The 12,525-nt window shown below is 34.9% G+C and overlaps 1 protein-coding gene across 7 annotated transcripts in view; it reads left to right on the top strand.

The window, feature by feature from the left end:
• Positions 1-12,525, top strand: part of NEGR1 (neuronal growth regulator 1) — an 836,662-nt gene that overhangs the window by 634,218 nt on the left and 189,919 nt on the right. The window lies entirely within an intron of this gene.

Below are 12,525 nucleotides of genomic sequence, written 5' to 3'. Positions count from 1 at the left end.
CCATTTATTTGATCTAAGTATAGCCTTTTATGGCTAGAATGTATAATTTTTTTCAGATGTATTTTTAGCTTTAGAGTAATTTTTAGGTGAAAAGGGCCCAGAAATAATCCTATTTCCATATCCCTATGCACTAAAAATTAATTTGTTAAAGAAATTCTTTAAGAAATGTACATTGTTAGGAAATGCCATTGGTATCAATATTTGGCCACACAGTATGAATGTGTTTAAGTATCACTTATGTACTACATGAAAATAATAAACCCATCAACACTGAATGTAACTCATTAGAATTTAACCATATTAAGTTGGAAAAGCCTGGAGTATAAATTTTAGTAAGTTCATAGAATCCTAGTATTTCATAGAGTTCATTCATTCATCACATTCAGTTATTCAACAAACTTCTTTAAAGTGTTTTCCATTTTCCTCTTCCTGGGCTAGGTCTTAGAGAAACAAAAGTTTATCACACATTATTGGCCAGTTCCTAATTTCACTAGAGTCCTCAGCTTCTCTAAGAACTATTTCATATATCCTTGACCAATAGCACTGATTAAATTAATGAATAAGAGAAAAGACAATAACTCAGAATAAATATTGAGTCAGTAGATGAAATATGAACATAGAAAAATATCTCCCAATTTTCAAATGTATCTCATTTATGGTAGCTAAAGAAGTAGGGAGTCTTCCTATGATGGGTCCTCATACCAACCTTTCGGGATGCTCTAATAACACCTTGACATGCTACCTTTCCACAGTACTTGGTTTACATAGTGCTTGCTATCCTTTTGGTTTCCATGGAAGCTCTGTTCTCTGTGGTTATCTTTAGTCAGATATCTCTCACATTAAACCGCGGTGAAATCCACAATTCATTTCAGACACCCCATTTCCTCACCAGAACGTGAAACAAACTTTCCTTTTCAAGGCAGACCCATGGAGCTCTCTTTGGCTTTGGTATGGAAGAGACTCTGAGCCTGAATGACTTTGGAAAATTCTACAAGTAATAGTCTGGATGATTCCTTAGCACAATATTATCTCCCATCCCCCTCCAATTGTACATAGAATATTTCTCAGCCCCATTGATGACAGACTTGACTATATGACTGTTTTGACTAATGGGCATTACAGATGTGACAGAGAATAAGACACATGAGAGAACTAGATACTGATGCATGTCACTAAGTTGTAGTGATTATTTCTTACAGAGTATTATTGTGACAATAGCTAAGTAAAACAGGGCATAAGCCTAAAGTTTATCTGTGCTTTCTTTTTGAGTCACAATATATTGAGGAATATGATAGACAAATAATGCTTGAATGTTTTCTACGACTCAGCTGCCCAGCTATATTGTATTTTAGTGCTGAGTTATGTAGTGCTACCTGTGATACCTTATAACTATAAAGTTAACTATTTAATTTCAGATGATTTATTATAAATCATATCTAAGTACTCTAAGGAATACATTAAATTTAATTACATATATAACATATAAATATAGCACACATTATATATACTATATAAGTATATAAAAATATATTTATTGTATATTAAAAATATATATGCATACACACAGATATATATTAATTTAACTCAGTATGAAGAGAGGAGAAAAATATGATATTATTATGTAGCAAAACTTATCAAAAACACTAAGGTGATATATTTGCAGACATTACGTTATTCATTTTGGAGGCACACAGTATTAGAGATTTTACACATACAAATGATAATGCTACAGAAATTTTCTACTCATGAAAGAGAAATAACACTATGACATCTGCCTTGGCTTACGATATGTCACATTTTTGTAATAGAGAATTGAATGGTTGTTTTAAGATTTTATTCATTAGATAGAAATAATATATCTTTTATTTTTTGAGTGCCTACTATGTTCCAGGCACTAGCCTAGGATACATCACTGAACAAAACAAGACTGATTCTTCATGGATTATATTTTCCAATGAAGGAAAAGAGGCAATCAGCAAATAAAGAAGTAAATATATACTGTGTCAGATGGAAATCATTGGTAGAGAGAACAATGAGGATGGAAGGAAGGAGCTGTAGGGTAAGGGAGCAGTATTATCATTTTATATAGACAGAGAAGTCCCTTCAATATGGTAGAATTGGAGCACAGACTGGAAGCAATGAGGATGCAACCAAGAAATGAATATATCTGAGGGTTGAGTATTTTATGCTGAGGAAATACCAAGTATAAAGAACCTAAGGTAGGGAATTCTTGGTTGTCCCTATTTCATATGTCCGTGTCCATGTCATATCACGTAGTGTGGCCAGAGAATACTGGGCAAGAAAGAGAGCGGACAGAAATGTGGTCAGAGAATGAGAGAGACCGGGTGGGGGGGGGTGCAGGAGAGTCAGATTGTTTAAGGTTTTGTGGACCACTGTAATGCATTTGACTTGTATTCTGAATGGAAGGAAAAGCCAGGGTGTGGCTGTGTGTAGTAGCAAGATTGAGAATTTGACTTGTTTTATCAGAAACGCTATCGTTCTATATTGAGAATCGCCAATATAGGGAGCAAGGGTAAAAGCAGGGGGACTCCACTTAGGAAACTTCCAATATTTCAAGCCAGAGGTGATGTTGACTTGCCCCAGCATGATAGCTATGGGGTGATAAGGAATGATAAGATGCACTTTAAAGGCAGAATCTACAAGATTACAGTCTCTCAAGACTTGGAAATGTTTTGTAATGACTTTGATGAAATGGCAACAGTAACTGTTCATCAAATGCACAGATAAGCTTTGCAGGATGAGAGCAATAAATAGTGAGGAATCTACTGATTTTGACCTAAGAGGCAGTAAATAAGATTGAGATTATAAGGAGGGTATCAGCTGCATTTGGGGCAAAATATATTTCCGAGCAGAGGAGGAAAGAGCCTAAACATTTTCTCTAATAATTTATTTATGTGCTACTCTTGCTGACATGAAATTTCTTATTTGTCAGTCAGACTCTCCCTTTCCTGACACACCCTTCAGTTGTCAAATTACTTTTGCTGTTAGGCAGAGTTTTCTCATACCACGTTTTATCTAATCATCTTAGGAAGAATGACATTTTTCCCTTGTTAAACATTCTTAGTTCCAAATAAACCTATGCTATTGTTTCTGAAAATTACAGTTTTTCTGCCATCCCTCCTCCCACATCTTTTTATTTCTTTAAGCTACACTATTTGTAGGTAAATGTCTCTCCTACTTTATATCTTCTTATTCTTTTGCTCTTAGTTACCCTTACTGTGTTTGCTCTGATTTGGCTTTCTTTATCCATAAATAGAAGTGTCTAAAACTGTGTTTTTCAAATGGGAGAAAAATTACCTCTCAATTCTACAACTAGTATCACTTCCTGCTCCGTTATCTTTCTCCTGTTCATAAGTTCAGAGCGAGTCGATGGATGAAGCACATCTGTTCCACAGTCATGACCTCTGTTTCTTTACTCTTTGAACCGTATAGAAATTCTATAACACTGCAAACTCCAGGATGCAGGTCCGTGCACACAGCTGATTGCCACCTCAAAATACATGGAGAGGTAGAAGTGGTTCAGTTTAATGTTCATTTTCTTACTAGGGAATCTGTGCATATAGTTTTAAAGAATGGCAACTCACTTAATACATCTCCTATAGTCTTGCTAGAATTATAACATTTTCCCTCATGCATTTGAGGGCAGTAAACAAGAAGAAATGGGTAGTTTACAACTATATTTCTATGACATAATTTTTTTTTCTTAATTTCCTTTTTTTTTCCTAGCTACTCAAAGCCTTTCTTTTCTCTTCCTCCAAGACAGTATGTTTGGAAAGTAATTCTTTGGAATATATTAGCAATATGAATTATTCATTTTTCAGAATTAAACAATTTTAATAATTGAATTTTAATCAACTTTTTAAATATGCTATTTTAAGATTATTGAAGGCCACGGAAACAAGAAGAAATAATAAACCGTTTAGTCAACTAAGAAATCTAATTCACTGATTATTCTGCGGAGGGCAGAAGTCACATACCAGCCCAAGGTCCCCTGGTGCCTTCAGGTTTACTAGTAGGTCCTTGGAGGAAGCTGGCCCTGAAGTCAGAGGGAAATGTGATCTGCTGAGAATTAGCCTAAGGAAAAGTTCCACCAACATTATCCCCATCTATTACCTAGTATATCTTTACTAGTATTTTTTACATTGACTGACTACAAAAATCTTAAATTTATATATATCTAGTTTATTTGTATTCTGAGAGATCATTTATAATCTTTTGGAAATGTACCATGACTTAAACCATAACAATAAACATAATAGAAGCTTAAATAATATGTCTTGACCGATTAATATAACTAGAAGGTTTTCCCCATGAGAAAAAAAATTCCCAGAATATTTTCATGTTTTAGAAGTAACCTAAAGAGAGCATCTGAACTCTTCTATTCTTTATTTTGGAGGTATTCACTAAAAATAATTTTTATATCAGGAAATTCATAATAGCTTCAACATGAAAAAAATGTATGCAAACATTTAGAGACTCGGAAGGTTTGTACTGATGGGCAACTTGTGTTGCAAGATCATACGTGCTGAGAATAGAGATGCCTTTGGAGAACCCAACTTCAAAATTCTTGCAAACTTGTCCACTGTATCCAAATCAATCACATTCAGCTATAATTTCAGCATGACTGACAACAGAGAAGAGATCAAATCATGAATAAAGTCTAAAGAAAGAAAGTTTGGTGAACAGCTAGGAAAACAGTGAACCATTTAATTCCTATTGATACAGCTGGTGGCCCAATAAATCTCAGACATATTTTACAGTGGATGCATCACTGAAGTGAGCATTGCTGACTATAAGAGGACAGCTACTTCAAGCTGTAATTTCACTACTGCTGACCCTTGCCAAAAGCATGATGTGAATGAATTCTGCCTAAGCACCAACAAACTCCTCATTATATAACCCTTTTATCTCCTTACTGTTCTTTTATCTACTTATTCATGAGTCACAGATAACCCAACCATCCATCTTTCAACAGCCTCTAACAGATGTACCCTCATGATCAGCACAATATCAGACCACTCACACCACAATATATATGACTGACGAAAGCTTAAGTATATTTAACCTTCTTGAAAGAGTTATAGCATTAAACCAGGAGTTTAGAAAAAGAATCCCATATGTTGTAGTTTTAAACAATGAACAGATTTTTCTCTTTGTGGGTTTAGGGGACTAGTGCAAGGTCCTTTACCAACGCCCCTAAAATCAGATTTAATATGCACTTATATATCTTAGCTCTGGAATATTTTACAAAATGGTTTGCTTGTTATGCACCTGTGCAAACATAAGGGAATCAGAGACCACAGCTTAGTACACTGAGATGGATATTGAACCTTTAATAAAACCACTGAAGTCAATCTTATGTGAAATTCATGTGAATTTAATGTGAAATTCCACTTTTCATTGTCTTTCTTGTGAAAGAGAAAATGATCTCATCATAAGCTTAACTGAATCGATACATTGATCTTTGATATGCCTTAACACATAATGTATGTCCACAATTGCCTATCTTTCTAGAAAGAACACCTTTGTGTTCCATACACTTTTGATGTTCTATCACATTATTGAACCTAAGCCTCTTACTTTTTGGTCATTGAGAAATTATACAAGGTCTATCACAAATGCCTTTCAAAGAAAATTTTCTTGGTTAACTACAATTATAAGTTAGGGAATAGATGAAATTCTGGGAGACTAAAAAGTGATACTGGTCCATGGGGCGCCTGGCTGGCTCAGTCGGTTCAGAGTCGGACTTTGGCTCAGGTCATGATCTCACAGTTTGTGGTTCGAGCCCACTTCAGGCTCTGCTGACAGCTCAGAGCCTGGAGCCTGCTTCAGATTCTGTGTCTCCCTCTCTCTCTCTGCCACTTGCCCGATCACACTCTGTGTCTCCTTCTCAAAAATAAATAAACTTTAAAAAATTATAAAAAAAAAGAAAAGTGATACTGGTCTGGCCTTTAATTAAATCAGTCACATGCTTGCTGTTCTAAGACAATGAATGTTTTAAAAATTAGTTCCCTTTCTATCCATATCTTATCATGATCTCATGTTTTAAAGGGAGCAAGACTGTGATATCCTATTCACTAGTAATAATACCTGTTTAAAAATAATTAATGTTATTATTGGCTGCTAACTCAGTGCAAAGCACTAGGGTAAGCACTTTTCATGATGTTGTATGGTTTTTTTTAAATTATTTTAAATCCAGTATAGTTAATACACAGTGTTCTGTTAGTTTCAGTTGTACCATATAGTGATTCAACAATTCCATATATTACTCAGTGCTCATCAAAATAAGTTTACTTTCTACTCTTAATCCTTTTCACCTATTTTACCCATCCCCCCCCTTCCACCTCCCCTCTGGTAACCATCTGTTTGTTCTCTATAGTGCAGAGTCTGCTTTTTGGTTTCTCTCTCTCTCTCTCTCTCTCTTTTGTCTTTGTTCATTTGTTTGATTTCTTAAATTCCACATATGAGTGAAATCATATGGTATTTGTCTTTCTCTGACTGGCTTATTTTGTGTCGCATTATACTCTCTAGCTCCATCCATGTTGTTGCAAATGGCAAGATTTCTCTCTCTCTCTCTCTCTCTCTCTCTCTCTCTCTCTCTCTCGTTAAATATTATGTCATTGTATATATAGACCACGTCTTTATCCATTCATCTGTCTGTGGACACGTGGGCTGCTTTCATTATTTGGCTAGTTTTAATAATGCTGCAATAAACGTAGGGGTGCATATATCCCTTTGAATTAGTGTTTTGGTGTTCTTTGGGTAACTACCCAACAGTGTGATTCCTGGATTGTAGGATTATTCTATTTTTAATATTTTTTAAGTTTAGTTATTTATTTTGAGGGAGACAGAGATAGTGCAAGTAGATGAGGGGCAGAGAGAGAGGAGAGAGAATTCCAAGCAGGCTCCATGCTGTCAGTGCAGAGCCCGATGTGGGGCTCGAACTCACAAACTGTGAGATCATGACATGAGATGAAACCAAGAGTCAGACAGTTAACCAACTGAGCCACCCAGGCACCCCTCTATTTTTAATTTTTTGAGGAACCCCAAACTGTCATCTACAGTGGCTGCACCAGGTTGTATTCCTACCAACAGTATAGGAGGGTTCCTTTTTCTCCACATCCTCAACACTTATTTTTTCTTGAGTTTTTTATTTTAGCTATTCTGACAGGTATGAGGTGATATGTCATTGTGGTTTTGATTTGCATTTCCTTGATGATGAGTATGTTGAGCATCTTTCCATGTGTCTGTTGGCCATCTTCTTTGGAAAATGTCTGTTCATGTATTCTGCCCATTTTTTAATCGAATTATTTGTCTTTATGGGTGTTGATTCGTATAAATTCTTTATGCATTTTGGACACTGACCCTTTATCAGATATGGCATTTGCAAATATCTCTCCCCATTCAGTACGTTGTCTTTTATTTTTGTTGGTCATTTCCTTTGCTGTGCAGAAGGTTTTTATTTTGATTAAAGCCCAATAGTTTGTTTTTGCTTGTGTTTCCCTTGCCTCAGTAGACATATCTAGAAAAATGTTGTTACGGCTAATGTCAGAGAAATTACTGCCTGTACTCTCTTCTAGGATTTTCATGGCTTCAATTCTCACGTTTAGATTCTTAATCAATTTTGAGTTTATATTTGTGTATGGTATGAGAAAGTGGTCCTGTTTCATTCTTTTGCGTGTAGCTATCCAGTATCCCCAACACATTTTAAAGAGACTGTCTTTTTCCCATTGTATATTCTTGCCTCCTTTGTTGAAGATTAATTGACCATATAATTGTGGGGTTATTTCTGACCTTCCGTGAAGTGTTTTGTGTTGTCTATACAACAATCCTATGAAGTAGGCACTATTTATTTTACAGAGGAGAAAACTAGGATTTAGAAGGGTTAAATAACTCAGAGAATGAATGTTACAACCACTTTTGTTTGACTGAAAAGAAAAAACCTTTTCACTGCACTATTTCCTGACTGTGTAAATGTTTAAGGTCTTGAGGAGTCTGGAAGTACATTACAAACTGTACTATTTTCATCCCCTGTGACAACTGAGCAGAGATGTGATTCAATGTGAAAGTCCTTTAGGTCATGAAGATTAGTTTTCAATTATATTTCAATAGTTTCATTTTTTAAAAAATCTGACTAGATAAATTATTTTAAAATGTTCTCTTAACAATAACATGGAGTTCTCAGCTTTCTTTAGAATCAAATTAGTCCATAAGGCAAGGACATATTTGCTTCATGGGAAGGGTTTATTGACCTTGTGATCCATTTCTGTGAGATCTATGACAGCCTTTGAAATATTGCCATTATTTCTTACCTTACGGTGAAACCTATCTTCAAGGAAGAAATTTTTCAACTATCATTATTCACATCTGTAACAATTGTGTATTCAGCACATCCTATATATTGTGTTCTCTAGTATGTACTGGGTACCTTAAAATTTTTTTGAAGAGTATTCATTTGACTGAGGCTGCCTTAGTGTAGCTCACAAGGTCTAGAATTTAGATCAACATCAATATGATTATTTAGCCCAGTGTTTTCCTATGTAGCTTCTATAGGACAGATTTCCTCATGATTTACTTCTCTTTACTATTCCTCACTCTTCTTTATTGTTGTGACTATTTAATACAGCACCTTCCTCATTCTGTCCATCATTTTGAGGGAGTGGGATGGTGTCAATTTGTTTGCCACTGGAGCTATGAAGTTTCTTTTGAACTACCTCAATTCACTAAGGCTATTGAAATAATTCTTGGATTCACTCATCTTTTTGATAATAAGACTCTGTACAAAACCAAAACTCCCATTGAGAATGACAAGGGAGGAAGAAGGTCTTTGTGGCTATTGTCATGTAACTAAGAAAACTTGAATCTTGATTAGGCTTACTGGGTGCCAAGTGCAAAGGTTCTGTTGCTTGCACCTGCAGAGCCTGGAGTTTTGGATGAAGAACCTTTAATTATCTTCATCCTGAAATGACTGGCTAAACAATGAATGGAAGTAATCCCACTGAGTAAATGAAAAGGGAAGACTCCTCTTTTATGAGCATCTAATCACACAGGTGTTAAATACCCCTTCTTGACCCTTTCACTGCTGGCTTTTCCCAACATCTGTTCTTTGCTGTTCCTCACATCTGTTAATAACATTTCTCTAAAATTGATTTGTTTCAGTATGCAATTGCTTCAGCTCACAGCCGTATGCGATTTGATACAAGAATGGTATGCCTACATTTCAGCGGTGCACACAAATTTGTCTATTCCAAAGGATGCCATTGTACTTATGAAATTGAGAGGCTCAGGTAGTCACCCTCTCTGCTACTTTGGTATAATTGAAAGAAGTTACATCTGAGCAAAACAAAAACTGTCTTCATGGAAATAAAAACAGTTCTAGAAACACAAATGCATGCAGAGGCTCACATTTACACTCCCATTCCTTAAAAAAAAGCAGCATACACTCCTGGGTTAGGGCCAAAATTCACAGAGTAATGGAGTGTGATGGTAAAACAAGTAAGTTCTGGAAGCAGTCATTTAGATTTTAGCATTTGGTTATCTCTTCTAGGAAGGGCCCAATATGCTTCCTTAAAACACAGAACATTTTTTGGTAGAAAATAAGTATTTTATACAACTTAGCTAAGCATACTTATAATTCATTATTATAGCTCCAGTTTGAGACTTAATTAATCATAATTGTTGTGAGGTATATATTTCTGGCAAATAAGCAACTATATACCATACTATGATGCAATTAATTGAGGCCTTTTCCTCACATAAAATTCCTGAGTACATTACAACTCATGAGCACATAGAAACCTGTTGAACCAGGGATGATTTGACCTGAAAGTAATGAATCATGTAATATAGGATGTGAACTAGACCTTACACATCTACTAGTGCCACTATCCAACATACCCAGAATGTCTCCCAAGAAATATTAAACCCACAGTACTCCAGAATACAGTTCCTTATACAAAACCTTATACAATTGCATGGTCTCATAAGTTTGGGAAAAACTTCATACCCTACAATATTCATAACGCATACATGCACATCAGTCTCTGAGATGTGCTCTAGAAAAGAAACCTGCTGGGTATAATCAGACATTTCTGTGGCCATAGAACTCTTTTATTTACACAAAATAATAGGGTTCAGAATGAGATAAACTTGGAATTTCACTACAAATGCCTTGTCACTGCCAGTTAACTAAAATGAGTTGACTCAGGTCCAATGTGACCAATGATCTATTTAATTAAATTTTCTCTCAATTCCTTCCTTTTTTATGGATTGGCCAATGACTTTCTCATCATCCTAAAAATTACTGCAACAGCCTCCTAGCTGTTCTGCCTGTTTCCCCTCATGCCTCTCTACAGACCATGATCCATTCAGCAGCCAAAGAATATTTATAAAATATTAATCAAATGATTGTCACTCTGCTCAAAATCTCCAAAATCTCATCTCCTTAGAACAAAATTCAGAGGCTTTACCATGGGTTACCAGACTCTACACAACCTGAGCCCCAGCTGCCTGCCCAATCTTCCCTTCTGATTCTTCCTCTCACTTATCTGCTTAAACTGTGATGACCATTTAAACCTGTTAAGTATGTTTCCACCTCAAGCATACTCTCAATTCAAATCTTTTCCATTTTCTATTTCTTTTTATTGTAATAACTTACTATATATTACCACATGATTCCTTTTCTCACATGCAATTCTCTGTTCAAATATTGCCTTATCAATAAGGACCTTTATGACTGCACTATATAAAACAACACATCTTGATATTACGTTTTTCTTTTACTCTGCTTAATTTCCATCTTAGCTCATACAACTTTCTTACTATTTATTTATTTATTTACTTTTTAATTTACTTTTTGTACGTGCGTGTACAGGCATACACATACACACACCCTTCAAAAATGTTAGCCCTATGAGGCCAGAAATATGACTTATTTTCATTAACATGGTCCCTAATAAAAATATTTGTTTAATTGATAAAGTGATGAAAAATAGATAGGTGGATAAATCCACTTCTTCTTGAACAGTTATTTTTAAAAGAGGTAGAATAATGTGAATAAAGGTTCATCTGTGTCCCCAAGAAAAATCAATAAATAGAGCCTTCTATGTTAAGTGTATAATTTTTAACCCCCAAATGAAATCTATATGAGACTGCCTTCTCCATATTGATTACCCACAGCCCACAGCCCTTTCATCCTCTAACACACACAAAAAAAATGTTCTTAGAACTTTTCTTATGTGCAGTGTTAACTCTGGACTTATTCTTCATGTATGCTTCCAATGACATTTTAGGCATTTTTTTCCATTTTCAGTGACCATCACAGCAACCTGTGAACCTCTAGACAACAGGATCATGTCCCTTTAACTTGTGTGGTAAAGCACCTAGTGTTGAGCCATATGCACAAACAACTGCATAAAAAGCCTTTTAATGACAAATTAGATTTTATTTCAATTCATTACACATGGGTTTTCAGGCAATGTTCTGGATTTCATGGTTTTGTTTGTAATGAGTCATGGCCCCTTGACAAACAAGAGAGTAATTAAACTAACCAGGTTATCAATAGAAGCTTGTGATGGATCTCCTGTTGCATATGGTTGTTTCATCTTCAGTAATAGTTGGATATCATAAAAGATTATGCCCTCTTAGTGTGACAGGGAGAGAAGGAGAGATTAAAGCCTATGAGAACAAGGGTGGAAATGCAATCCTACCAATGCCTCTCACAGGCAAAACAGCGTCATAATAATTGACAAATAAGTAGGCTTTTACGTATAGATGTATTTTGTATATTTTATTGCCTTTTATGGGAGGATGTGAATCTTTGCTTTATAAAGATAACTAAATTTAGTAAGCAATTTCTTATATGAAAGTGTGTGGATATACATATATTTGTATGTATATGTATATACACACAAACCTACACATATAGACATAGACATATATATGTATATGTGTAATATATTTACATATTTACATATCTACTACATATATACATATATAAATGTGCATATGTATCACCTCATAACTATTTCTTCTTCAAATATTTTTGGTAAACATTTTCTTTATTATTTTTCACCAAGTTATTAGCAAGCACTTTAATAAAAATATTTCTTTGCAAGTTTTTTTTCCAGAATTGTAATTGAACTATTACTATTAGGAATAAAAACACCACAGAGAAATGGAGGTGCTGCAATTTCAAAGTGAAGTAACACCCTTAACAGAAAATGATGAATTTGCTAGGGTATTTTTAAAAGGAAAGGCAATGTTCTGTAGTAAGAGTGTTTACAGTTTTCATATTCACTACATATTGAAAAATCATTAAACTCTGTACTTTTTATTGCTTTCTAAAGAAATCTAAAATATATCCAGAGTGCCCACTTACTCAGGTCATTTGTCTGAATGAATTAGTATTTGCATTTTCAAGGTTGCTGTTGTGTTGACAACTTTCCCATAGTGTTATTTAAAATATATACTATGTTCAAAAGATTGATGGAAAATAAAATATTT

This window comes from Panthera tigris, chromosome C1 (genome assembly GCF_018350195.1).
Source record: "Panthera tigris isolate Pti1 chromosome C1, P.tigris_Pti1_mat1.1, whole genome shotgun sequence".
In the NCBI taxonomy this organism is placed as follows: domain Eukaryota; kingdom Metazoa; phylum Chordata; class Mammalia; order Carnivora; family Felidae; genus Panthera; species Panthera tigris.
Note: the sequence above shows the minus strand (reverse complement) of the source record. Positions and strands in the feature narration are given on the sequence as shown.